Below are 13,766 nucleotides of genomic sequence, written 5' to 3'. Positions count from 1 at the left end.
AAAGTCATGTCCTATAACGAACTATATAAGTTAGCAATCCCATTTTATCATATAAAATGTTTAGTATTATCAACAGAAAACTAACTTTCAGAGATTTAACCAAGCTACTATGTTGCAATGGAAAAAAATAAATAATAATAAATAATCTCCAAAATTAATGACAGACATAATTTTGTTAGTTTTTAATCACAACAAAATTTTTGTTTTGACAAAACTAACGTGTATGTATTAGTTAAGCTCCAGTTGATAAGACTATCATGGTAAACACAGGTCTGCATTTGGAAATTAAATTAAGTATACTATATTATGAAGTTGGAAAAATACTCACTTCCTTAAAAGGTGAGGTACATTTACATTTTGTGAAAGGAATAGTTTCTTCTCTGACACACTTTCCAAGGTATTTGAAAATAGAAATATTAGCTTTAATAGAAGTTTATTTTCTAAGTAGGTCAATTCCTGAAACAAAATCTCAAAATGTATGCAGTGTTACAGAAGAAAAAAAAAATCCTGGTAGATATACAGCCAAGGTGATAATCACTTTTTAAATCCTGAAAAAACAACTTTTTGCAGTGCTGTTAAATGTAGCGCTTTAAAATGCACAGCCACATACCTAAGGCTGTTCTTTCACTGTCATTTATAATTCAGTTTTTAATAGCCAACTGAACTGTAATTAACTGGATGTCTTTATTCATTTACTATTTCTATTTCCAAATACTTGGGAACCCTGACTCATTACCCCAAGCTAATTTATTCTGTTCTTAACTCTCTTTTATTTGTGTGGATAAAAAATAACTGAACTGCTAGATGAATTTTTCACATGCTAGGATTTAAAAAATCTATAGGTAATTTATGTGCTCTTGAACTACGCTCCCCCCATCACACATACCATAACACTCACAATCTACACATACGATTTCACGAAATTATACCATAACCCCATACTGGAGCTTTTCTACCATTCCTCATCCTTATTATTATTGTTATTGTTATTATTAAATAAAATATACTCTAAAGCTTTACTTTTTACTTTTTTTAAAAAAAAGGAGAGCAGTGAGAGAGGCAGAGGATGATAATGCAATAATCAAAGACCAAAGAAAAAAGAAAAAAGTAAAATATATATTAAATATATCCTATTTAATAACAATAATAATTAATAATTAGGCTGAGGAATGGTAGAAACGCTCCATTTACCTCTGCCAATTAGCAGATCTAACTGGTGGTTTTTGAAATAGCATGCATATCATATGCTGTCAAATCACATCTAATGCACAAATGTGCATGCATGTACAATTATAGTCCGGCTAAAGAACCTTGGCCACTAATTTATTGTTCATAATTCTATTAACAGTATGTTACTTTGTTCCAGCAAATCTCACACCATCTGGATACATGAACATAAGGAATTTTTTTTTTGTAAACATCCAGAAGCATAAAATACATTTATTTAGCCTTGATTATTTTTCTTATACTAATGCTTTGTAGTCTGGATGGGTCACACTGGATTTTGTAGGCCCAAGGAACTTGTTGCCAAATATGATTGCCACAACTGTTTGCTTGCTAGTTAATTTTATATTTATCCAAAAACTCATTCACGTCAACCTGTTTGAGTCTAGGGATTTTCCTGTCTGCATGGGCTTTCTTATTAATTCCAACAGAAGAGAAAAGCCATTATACGCATTATGGTTACATGGTTAGCTAGAACAGCTGAATTGGTAGGTACAACAGAACATTTGTGTTGTTCAAACATCTAACAACATGTCAGCTGGATTATCAAATTTCAACTGGACAAGTGTTGACTTATTATCAGACACAGACTGAGGGCTGCTTAAATGTTCTGATGTCTGATTTTGGAAGCTAAGCAGAGGCAGACCTAGTTAATGCATGGATGACAGAAATTTTATTTATTTATTTATTATTCAAATTTTATTACCGCCCATCTCCCCAAAAAGAGGGTGACAGAAATACTAGGGTGGTAGTCTAGATTGAGAAGTAAAAAAAAAAAATCCTGGATGAATGGCAGGCCACTTCTCTAATGCTGCCAAGAAAATGAAGAGACAAATTTGATTCAAAGAATATTTTATCTTTTTAAATCTATTGAAGGCCTTAAGTAATCTTACCTCCATACTAGATTATGACTGCATAAAAGATTGTAGTACCCTATGTGTGAACTTGTTTTAGTCAGCAATAAAAGAGAACTGACCTTGATTTTTTTTAGCTGATTTAGAAACATTTCCAGTTGAGACCTTTGATTATGCATAATGTATAAAGGGAAATAATGAGTTCAATATCAGCGCAAAATAATCTACTATTCCAAGGATTGTCCTGCCCTGCCATACAGCTAGCTAGCCTTAGTAGAAAAGGGTCATGTTGCTTTGTTAATGAATTATAACCAATCCACTCTTTGTGCATTGCATACACTATAATTAATATTTTTTTTTAATCCGCTTAATCATCTCCGATTCTTAGACTGTTTGGGCAAGTCCATGCAGTTTTCTTGGCAAAATTTCAGAAGTGGTTTGCCATTGCCTCCTTCCTAAGGCTGAGAGAAAGTGACTGGCCAAAGTGACCCAGTTGGCTTCATGCCTAAAGTGGGACTAGAACTCACAGTCTCCCAGTTTCTAACCTGATGCCTACACCAAACTGGCTCTCATAAGAATAGTATACTGTAGTTGCCTCTATTTCAGAATCATAAAGGTAATTGAGTATTTTTATGAATCCTAAACAGAATCTTACACATATTTGGATCAGCAACCTTAGGATACAACCAAGGCTTTTATCAGTATTTAAAGAAAATGTTGGGAGCAAAACTAAAGAGCCAAACCACCTAAATACTCCAGTATCAAGCTGGAATCTATATAGTTTAAGCAATGGTTTCACTATACTCAATGATAGCAGCTTTTATTAAGGTCATCTTGATGTATCGTAGTTACTGAAAAGACAATCTAACACTTAAGATGATTCCCACTTCTCCAAAAGGAAAAAAAGTTAGAAAACCATATCTTTCCATCACCATATGTTCAGATAAACTAAGCCTTCCATTTTAAAAAAAAATTAAGGAGGGAAAAATCATTCTAATACAGTAGATGTGGGTTTCCAGGAAAGTTGCATATTACTAATTCATCCTCTACTTGAAATATAATAATTATTATTAGCTCATCAATTTTAATTCTTTAAGCATTTAAAAACTACTTTTTAATTGAAGACATAATTATTGTTACTGTAATGTTTTTACACAAATATCCTCATCCTGTGCTTAAATAACAAAAACCATATTATCCTTAGTCATATTTCTCCTTGAAGCAAAATATTTAGAAACTCGTCAGTAGCTTTCTTGAGAAACTGATTATTTAAAAGCCATTAAAAATAAGGACAATAAAAATAAAACTCTCCCTGTACTAATTTTAGCTTGATTTGTCATCATGCTTTAATTTTTTGAGGAAGTACAACTTTTAGAAGTTTAGACATATTTTTTCATTTCATTTCCTCTAGCAATTTATTTTAAATACACTTGCCCACATTTTCCCCTTATAAACAACATTACCCATGCTGACAGAATAAAAATTGACATTTTACAATTATCTTTAAATTGATGTTTCTCAAATGTTTTAATCCTGGCCTCCATTCTAAATTTATTCTAAACCTTGACCTCTTTTTTTAAAGGTGAAGTCTTTTGCACTAAGTAAAATGAAGACTTACATATAACTCCACATAGACAACTCCATTTGTTGTTATGAGCTTCTGGATGATGAAGCAAAAATCCCACTGCCATTAGAAAAAAATCAAAATATGGTAACTCAGACTTTTATGTCTGCCTTTTGCATTTTTTTCCCTCTCTAGTGCTGCCTCTTTTCAAATCTGTTGCAGTTCCTTCCCACACCTTTAGTCTCTGAACTTGAGCTGTATTGCAAAAGATGTAACAATATTTTGAGCTTGAGCTGTATTACAAATATATAATCTATTGCTGGCTTTTGAAATACATAACTACAACTTTATGATCCCATACTTTTGTCTTTTTAAAATTCAGAATAGGGGGGAAAATTACCACAACCTGTTTTCTTTTCCTTCTCTTCCCAATACAGTAAAGTAGCTTATTTTTAACCTTTATTGACTCAAGGTCTGTCTCTATTTATATAATTTACTATACATTTAGAATATAATTATTTATTCAGAACCATCTTGCATCATTATACAGGGAAGAAAAAAGCAATCGTTACCTAAGAAGACTGCTTTCTTATTGTAAACAATGTAGGTTACCTTTGGGAATGAGGATTAACATTACAAGCTTTTGCATGTTCATTTGGAAATAAAGTCCCATTAAATTCAATGAAGCTTGCTCCCAGGTAAGTGCCTATAGAATTACAGCCTGAACTGTATATTGGAATGTACACTTAGCAAGTACTTACTGTGGGATCCAACAGAGATTATCTCCCTTTACTTAAAAAAATTGCAAATATGCCCCCTCAAGGTTGTAGGGGAAACAAAGTTTTCAAACGTTTTTCAAACCTTTTGACATACAACTAGTACTCTCTCTTAAGATATTAGGGAATTTATATTGACGCTAGAGTAACTCTACTAATTATGCACAGAACAGAGATTTGAGTCTTGAGTCTACAGAACAAATTCATATGAAAGCAAATCTCTATTCTGTGCATATACTGTACATTCATACCAAATGGGCTTTTCTATACCAGTAGTAAAGAAATGCCTGGTTCCTGAAAGAGCTATGCTTTAATTAGTAGAGTTACTCTAGCGTCAATATAAATTCCCTAATATCTTAAGAGAGATATCCTCCCCCTCCACCCCCTCAACCTCCTGCCCTGCAATATTATCTCAAAACTTTGATGGGCACTGAAAACACATAGATAATCTCAACTATTAAGAAACCATCACTTATCCCATTAACTCCCAATCACTAATTCTGAGGTGACTAAGTGGAACTCTTAAATGAACTATCTGATAGATTTTCCAAATGTACTGATAATGACAACAATATATATTTTAATACACAAAAACTTACATGTCAACAACATCAAACTAAATGAACATGATACTGTCTTGTCCCATTGAACCCGATACTCCCCATGGTTCACAGTGAAGCTGAGGGTTCTGAAGAAGATTAAGAGATGCCTAGAGCGCCGCTGGAGAAAGACAAACCCGACCCAACACAAGCTAGAGCCACGATTAAGGCCTACCTTGTGGCGGTAAGAGCAGCGAAATGTCAGTATTTCTCTGCTCTTACTGCATCCACAGAATGCCACCCAGCAACCCTGTTTAGGATCACCCGATACCTGTTGGGAAAAGGGGGTCCAGAAGATCATCTACAGGGCCGTGCTGAGGAGTTTTTGGAACATCTGCAGGATAAAATCACTCAGATTCGTGCTAAGCTGGACTCAAAGTGTGACACAGGGTCTGGGGAGATGCCCGGGGAACGTACTTACCCAGTTATCTGGAAACAGTTTGAGCCTGTTGGACCTGAGGAAGTGGACAAGATCCTCCAGACTGTAAATGCCACCACCTGTCAGTTAGATCCATGTCCCTCCTGGCTGGTGCAGGCAGCTCGAGAGGTGACGTCAGGTTGGGCCCAGTCGATGGTAAATACATCCTTGCGGGAGGGGTGTTTCTGATGGCCTTTAAGGAGGCGTTCCTGCGCCCCCTCCTCAAGAAACCATCACTGGACCCTACTGTACTGGATAATTTTCATCCAGTCTCCCATCTCCCTTTTATGAGGAAGGTGGTTGAGAAGGTGGTGGCATTGCAGCTCCAGAGGATCCTGGATGAAGCGGATTATCTGGACCCCTTTCAGTAGGTTTCAAGCCCGGATAAGGAACAGAAACAGCATTGGTCGCACTTATGGATGATCTCTGGCGGGAGCAGGATGGAGGCAGTGCATCCATCCTGGCTCTCCTTGACCTCTCAGTGGCTTTCGATACCAACAACCATAGTATCCTTTTGGGTCAGCTCAGGGAGTTGGGGGTGGGCAGTGTGGTTTTGCGCTGGTTCGCCTCCTTTCTCCAGGGTCAATCCCAGTCGGTGTTAATAGGAGAGGACAGTTCGGGCCTACAGCCCCTCCTTTGTGGGGTGCCACAGGGTTCAGCACTCTCTGCTCTCCTTTTTAATATCTACATGAAACCACTGGGTAAGATCATCTGTCTCCATGGGATGAGATATCATCAATATGCTGATGATACTCAGCTATACATCTCCATCCCGGGGGAAGTAAGTGATGCTGTGGCTGCCCTTTCCAGGTGCTTGGGGGCTGTGGGGGCCTAGATGGGGAACAACAGGCTTTGACTGGACCCTGGTAAGACAGAGTGGCTGTGGGTTAATGGCCCCTCGGCTCCCAGGAATTTGCCATCTTTAGTTCTGGATGGGGTTGCACTGCCCCAGACAGACCTGGTATGTAACTTGGGGTTTCTCTTGGACTCACGACTCCTGCTCGAAGAGCAGGTGGCAGTTGTGGTCAGAAGGGCCTTTGCGCAACTTTGTGTTGTGTGCCAGTTATGCCCCTTCCTGGAGCAAGAGGCCCTTCAAACAGTCACTCATGCCCTGGTCATCTCCCATATAGACTACCATAACACGCTCTACATGGGGCTACCCTTGAAGAATATCCGGAAGCTACAGCTGGTCCAAAATGCAGGTGTGCAGATGATCTTAGGTGCTTCAAGATCAGCACATATAACTCCACTGCTCCGTGAGCTGCATTGGGTGCCAGTTTGCTTCTGAGTCCAATTCAAGGTGTTGGTTATCACCTTTAAAGCCCTACATGGCATGGGTCCAGGTTACCTAAGGGACCGTCTCATTCCAATTACATCAACCCGTCCCACCCAGTCATGCAGGGAGGGCATGCTACGGACCCGGTCTGCAAGAGAATTCCATCTGGCGGGGTCCAGGAGGCTAGCCTTCTCTGCAGCAGCTCCCACCCTATGGAACATCCTTCCCCTAGAAGTGCAGTTAGCCCCCTCCCTTCTGGACTTCAGAAAACAGCTGAAAACCTGGTTTTGTCACCATGCTTGGTGTCATGAGTACTGATGGTGAGCAGGAGGGGGGCCCTTTCCAAGGGGGGAAAACGCATGCGTAGTACTGAGGAGTTAAGCAGCCATTCAAAGAGACACAGATCAGACCCGCCTTGACTTTTGGGGTTTATCTGTCTGGGTTTTTCCCACACTTCTTCAGTTTGTTAGGATTTTCTGTCTAATGTAGCAGTAATAAAACACTAGAGACCTATTCCTTGTCTCAGCATGGTTCCTGACTGTTAGGACACTTGGAGTGGAGAGATGAAGAGCCATTCTTGGGGCTGGTTAGTTCCCTAGCCCTGCAGGGACCGGCCTTACCCCTTTATGGGCTGAATTTGATCTGCTCTTACTTGAATTTTATTGTTTTTTATCTTTATCGAGTATTGGTATTATTTATAATTTTATTGAATTTTAAATTGTTTTTATTGTGAACCGCCCAGGGTGCCCTGTGTGGGGGAGATGGGCGGTGATAAAAATATAAATAAATAAATAAATACTGTTACATTAATGTATTAAAATTGAAAAACAGGCACAGTAGAGATTAGCCTACACACCACTGTTCATCTTCAAATGTCAGAGATGACACTGATTAGATGGCATATAATCAATATTTTCACATAATTAATTTATCATTCTGCTGCAGGATAGATATGCAGAGGTGTATTGTATAGTGTTTGCCTTTGTGAGACTTTTGATTTCAGGAAATGAGCTATGTAGATATTCCAATGCACTCTTCAAGGTAATAATCTTTACTAGGTGGCATATATATATAGAAAGACACAAGGAAGTTTTAGGCAAGTCAGTTAATGATTACCTGAACCCAAATTTGTAGCACATCTGTCAGAATTGCCTATCTTCAAGTTACACAAATGATTGGGATGAATTTTTAGAATTTACTTTAATTAAAGACCTAAACGTGTGTGTGTGTATATGCACGTGTATATGCACACACAATTTATATATCTTGTATTGTACAGTACAGTATATATGTACATATAACACGTGGGTGGATGTGCACAAACACACACATGTAGTCTTTACAAATTCCCAAACTCATAATAAATTGTTTGTCAATCTCCTTTTTCTAGTCTTCTTTCATCTCATTTTGGTCTATTGTGCATTTTACATAAACACTAAGTGCAAAATAAAGCAATAATGTTATTGCCCTGCTGTGCTACTCAGAAACAATCCGTTCCCCTTACTGAGATAAAGTATGAGGATACAAGCAATTCTGTCTAGTGGGGGGCCAGATTACTGCTTCATAAAGCATCACAACAGTACCATTATCACATAAACGTTATCATTATTTTGCTTGCAGCCATACAGATACTTCTAACCCTTAACAGTCTTTGTTCTTTTATCTTGTTCAATCTCCCATCCCATGCTGTGAAATTAGCATCTTCCATTTTCACTAGTGCTTAATGTAATCACAAGTTAAAAACACAAACCTTTGCAAATTGTTCATGTCTGTAGTTATCCATGAAAGTCTTTTTACCTTTTAGCAAAACTTAAAAGCAAATGCAATAAAATGACAAAAAGTAGTTAATGCAAGTAAACAGTATACAAAGTGCTATTTGATATTTATTTTTGCATTGCTTTGGTTGCAAGCAAAACAAGTTGTAAGATGTATGACAGCATATATTACAAAATGGCCCCACACACCTAAAATCTCATAGGAAAAAAATGAAATTTTGGAATTAGACAATGCTGCATACACATGTATCTTGAAATAACTATTCTGGCTAGTTTGCTTAGTTCAAACACAACAAACTATCAGGATATGGAATAGGGATTTGGCATGCACAAAGGTTTGGAGAGATAATAGGTTATCAGCATGTTCACAAACTGTGAAATTATGCTATGGCCATAGTATTTGAAGGTAATTCTCTGAGGAGACACCAAAGACAAAGAAACATTTTTAGAAAGGAACAAATGCTTCATGAATCATTATACAATAACACCATAATATATTTCTGTAGGATCTGACCTTCTAAATCAAGCTCCCCATCCCAAGAACATATCACATAACAAAAAAGCCACTAAGATGTTGCAAGACAATTTTACATATTAGTCTAAGAATTCTGGAGGATAAAACAATTAGTTAAAAGTTTATAATTGTTTTATATTACGCATTATTTTAGCATATAACATCTCATTGGTTTTAGGGTAGAATTTTACCCTACTCATTTAAACCTATACCTAATCCAACTTTCGTTGTGATGATTTTCTATCACCTAAACTACCTTGCATTTAATAATACTGTTAAAGGGAAATTAATGGCAAATGAAGACTTAGTCACTTTTTTGTTCCATTTTTATTTTGTATCCTTAAAACTGAAATTTTCGCAATAGTAAAAACTTAAATCTTGTCTTGAGGTTTTAGCCTCAAGATCATGAAAAATAATGAAAGATCGTAAGTTACAAACTATGAAGAGGACTAAAATAAAAAACTGGAATGTACCAGAATAACATAAGGAAAAATTCACTGTTACAAATTAAGAAAATACTCAAAAATTGCTAATACAGGTAGCCCTCATTTTGCGACTGACTTGTTTAGCAACGATTCACAGGTGATGAAAAAGTAACTTTGCAACCAGTCCTCACATTTACGACGTTCACAGATCTGTAAAGCAAAGGAAAGCTGAAGTAAGATCGTAACCACAATTGCAGTCAGCAACCGATTCGGGTAACAACTGTCAGTCCCAGTTGGAGTTGCTAAAAATAATAAAGGTGGGATAAAAAATAAATAAAATAAATAAATGAGGACTATCTGTTATAAGATACAGGTTAAGACAAGAAAATATTTTAACATAAGCTTCTCTCCACCTGGCTTCAATATCACTACCTAAAGACCCATTAATTTTTACATAAGGATTAGGGCAAATGGATGAAATCTACAAATACTTTTCAAATCCTATTTGTTACTCATATTACTTAACTTTTTCCTATTGTCTCATTGTGACAGCCAGTTTGGTGTAGTGGTTAAGGCATCAGACTAGAAACCAGAAGACAGTGAATTCTAGTCCTGCCTTAGGCACAAAGCCAGCTGGGTGACCTTGGGCCAGTCACTTTCTCCTAGCCCTAGGAAGCTGGCAATGGCAAACCACTTATGAAATCTTGCCAAGAAAACTTCAGGGACTAGTCCAGGCATTTGCCAAGAATTGGACATGACTGAACAGCATGCACATATATATATATATATATATATATATATATATTTGGTTAAGATCATATTTAAAAATAACCTGAAATTGCAGTGGTTCCAAACCAGACAGAAAGCCTTATACTTCAGATGACTGGAAAATGGTGAAATTACTGTAGTTTTTTAATAAAGTATGTACATGGAAAAGTAGGATGTACAGAGAAAGAAAAAAGTTGTTTTAAAATGTTTCTGCCAGATTTCAAATGTCAAGCCAGAAACCTTCAATTTGCCAGGCAAGAATTACAGCCATGGTGTTATTACAGCTCTCATGGTAAAATGGCAGCTTTAAAAGCCATTAACATACATAGTAAGCATTGGCTCAGTTGAAGAAATATGCCTTCCTCCACAAAGTAGTCAATATACTCTGAAACAAACTGAAGCATGCTATCCCAAAGAGACAGGAGCCTCAAGGCAATGTAACAGTATATTTCAGAACTGAAGCAGAGAAATGCCCCCCGAAGGAGCCTTGTTGGTGAGTGGAGATTTAATAGAGGGTGATATTGTCTATGCCTTCCAGAAACAGCTGAATTTCCATTCTGATGAGGGGGCAACAAGCCAGTGCAAAAAAGCCTTTGAGTATTAAACAGAAGAAAGTAGCAACTACATTCTCATAATAATGTACATTATAAAGCTATGTTTAGGCTAGCATTTAACTTTAGTAATATAACACATTCATAATACAGCATTTCAGAATATGGAAAGCTCAAATGCTTTTATTGGTACTATCTCTAGCTAGCATGCCAATGATTGAGATGTTGCTGAGTTGTCATCAAACATTACAGCTGTAAGGGAAAGCTTATATTTTACATAATTACATAGCAATTTATATCAAATTCAGTGGGACTTGTTCAGATGTATATGTCCTAAGGATTGTGGCATCTACTGTATACTGTACAGTTGTTTTTTTAAAAAATGTAAAATTTACTTTGGTGGTTAATTATTTAAAAAATTAAAGGTAATATCCAGAAGTAAATACAGATAGTCCTTGCTTAGTGATCATATTTGGGACCAGCAATTCCATCACTAAGTGGCACAATCCCTAGGTGGAAAATCATGTGACCGCAATGGGCTTATAACCTCACTTTCCCTTTGGTCATTAAGCAAAGTGCTGTGGTTGTTAACTGAAACAACACGTGACTGTGACTTACAATTTTACTTCCGCCTTCTCTATTAACTCTGCTTGTTGCAAGCCAGTTACGAAGTACACAAATGGTGATCATTTGACCACAGGATGCTGCAATGGTCATAAAAGCACACTGGTTGCAAAGTGCCTGAATGGTGATCATGTGACCATGGGACGCTGCAACAGTCCTAAAAGCAAGGATTGGTCACAAAGCTTTTTTTTTTTTTTACACCGTCGTAACTTGGAAAACCTACTATTATTCCCAGTGAAAGGTAAGAGCAAACAAAGCAACTGAAAATTTGCAGATGCCATTAGGAACATCTGTACATTCTTAGAAATTTATTTCTTAATTTTACCTCTCTGAGGGCTCAGAGACATTGCTAAATGTAACTGTCAAAGGTATTTGTGGTCCCTTTGCCTTTGAATTGTTAATGTTTCTACTTTTGAAGATACGGAAATTCCAATCAAAATGTATCTGACAGCATTATCTTAATTTATTCTGGATGGAAATGCAAATAAAATTTTTAAGTGCAGTCTGACACACAATACTGGTTTGAGACTACAGTTACTATGGTAGAGTGAAAAAAAATAAGAACAGTATTAGTACAAAGGCTTAAGAGAAATATTTAAAACCTGCAGCTCATCACATAAATACTTAAAACAGTGGTCACACTGTGTCAGAATCACATATTATGTTCAATGGTTTCAGTGATTATCAAAAATGTTGAAGTAATAAATAGAAGCTTTTAAAAAGAAAGCTTCATAGGAAGCACTTTTAAAAAATAGGAGAAGGATTACTGAGAAGTTTTCTGTTACTTGGATAAGATGCTACTGCTTACTTGTTAGTACGTATTTTGTCATAGTGCAAATAAGTGTTAGTTGTAATTGTAATCCACATCATTCTCTTCCAATTGCAAGAGGATGTGTGAGAATTGTATCATTCTCATCTAGTTATAATGGGGAGAATTACAAACGGAAGAGCAGCAACAAGAAAAATAACAAAATGGATTGACTACTTCACTGCAACATGTCAGTGACTTAGGCTGACTTAAAATCAGATTATGATTTTAAAAACACAGGAAGAAACAGAAAACATTTACTTTGGGCATAGGCTGATAAAGCATAAGCATACACAGATCAAATAATAGCAAATTAAAAATAAACAAGTAAAAATAACTATTATTTCTTCAAACAGATCATCTCCTAACTGTATTCATCTAGGTATTTAAATTAGACAATAACTATTTACACATTTTGATAGTTTTCAAACAAATTTTAGCTACTTAATATTCTGGTCCACAAGAAAGAAGTTTATATAAATATCATCTGAGCGGCCAGGAAAGTATTTCATAATAAGGTTTATAACTATAAAAATGCATGAAAACATTAGTCAGTGACTCCACTGCTCATAAGCCATACAACAAATATATTTTACATAAGGAATTATATTAAATCTGCCTTCTAAAACTACAGATAGGATTATGTTAAATACAGTCTTCAATATTTAGGAACAAAGAATGAATTGAGATACTTCAGTGGTCTAGGGCAGCTGAACTGATTCTGTACATTTGATCAATTTTGCTAAGTAAATTTTACTCAGTTCATCTTGGCACCTCATATTTCACAACTATTGCTGAAGGACTAACTTCTTCCATTCATACCCCAGGGGACATAATGCCTCTGGGAAAAAAAAAACATCAATAAGCATAGCATTTAATTTGTGGTCCTTTTCCAGTTCGTGGACTTAAATGAGGGGAGGTGCCCTTGTACAAAAATAAACCTCAAACAGAGCTTCCGGTGGGAATGACGGACTGAACAGCTGTGCCTGACGGTTCAGCAGGCGGAGCTGACAAAACAGTAACCTTTTTTGGGCTCAGGCAGGTTTTCCTGAAGCCCAGAAACATTCTCCAGATAAAGGAGAATACCTGGAATGATCCCATCTATCCTCCGGACAGCTGCTTGCAGCCAGAAGATTGCAAATGGCGTCTCATGTTCAACTGGTAAGAGCCAGTTGGGAGATGGGGATTTCACCACTTTCCAAGCCACGCTGTAGAGTTAAAAGGACACTAAGACTGGCCACCCCATTTCTAAGTTACCAATTTGTATTTTTTAAAAGTACTATATGTACCCGAAGAGAGGTTTTCTACAGTGAGGAGAAGCTGGTTGTCTTGGTGCTTAATGGTATTTTTGGGATTTTTTTAAAAAAGAATTCTTTTTAAGTTTGGATTTCATTTTCCTTCCAAATACAGAGGAGGATTGAGAGTAAACCATTGTCTTCCTGTTATTATTTTCATATTAAATTTGAAGATATTAGCATTTTCCTACACATTGAATTGGCTGATTTGAACCTTCAGCTTTCTGTTTTCACTTTCCCTTGAAAACTGTCTACCTCACTTTCACTTTATATAAACCCACTTTGGAACTCCTCC

The sequence above is a fragment of the Candoia aspera genome, chromosome 4 (assembly GCF_035149785.1).
Source record: "Candoia aspera isolate rCanAsp1 chromosome 4, rCanAsp1.hap2, whole genome shotgun sequence".
Lineage (NCBI taxonomy): Eukaryota > Metazoa > Chordata > Lepidosauria > Squamata > Boidae > Candoia > Candoia aspera.
This window is presented reverse-complemented; position numbering follows the sequence as displayed.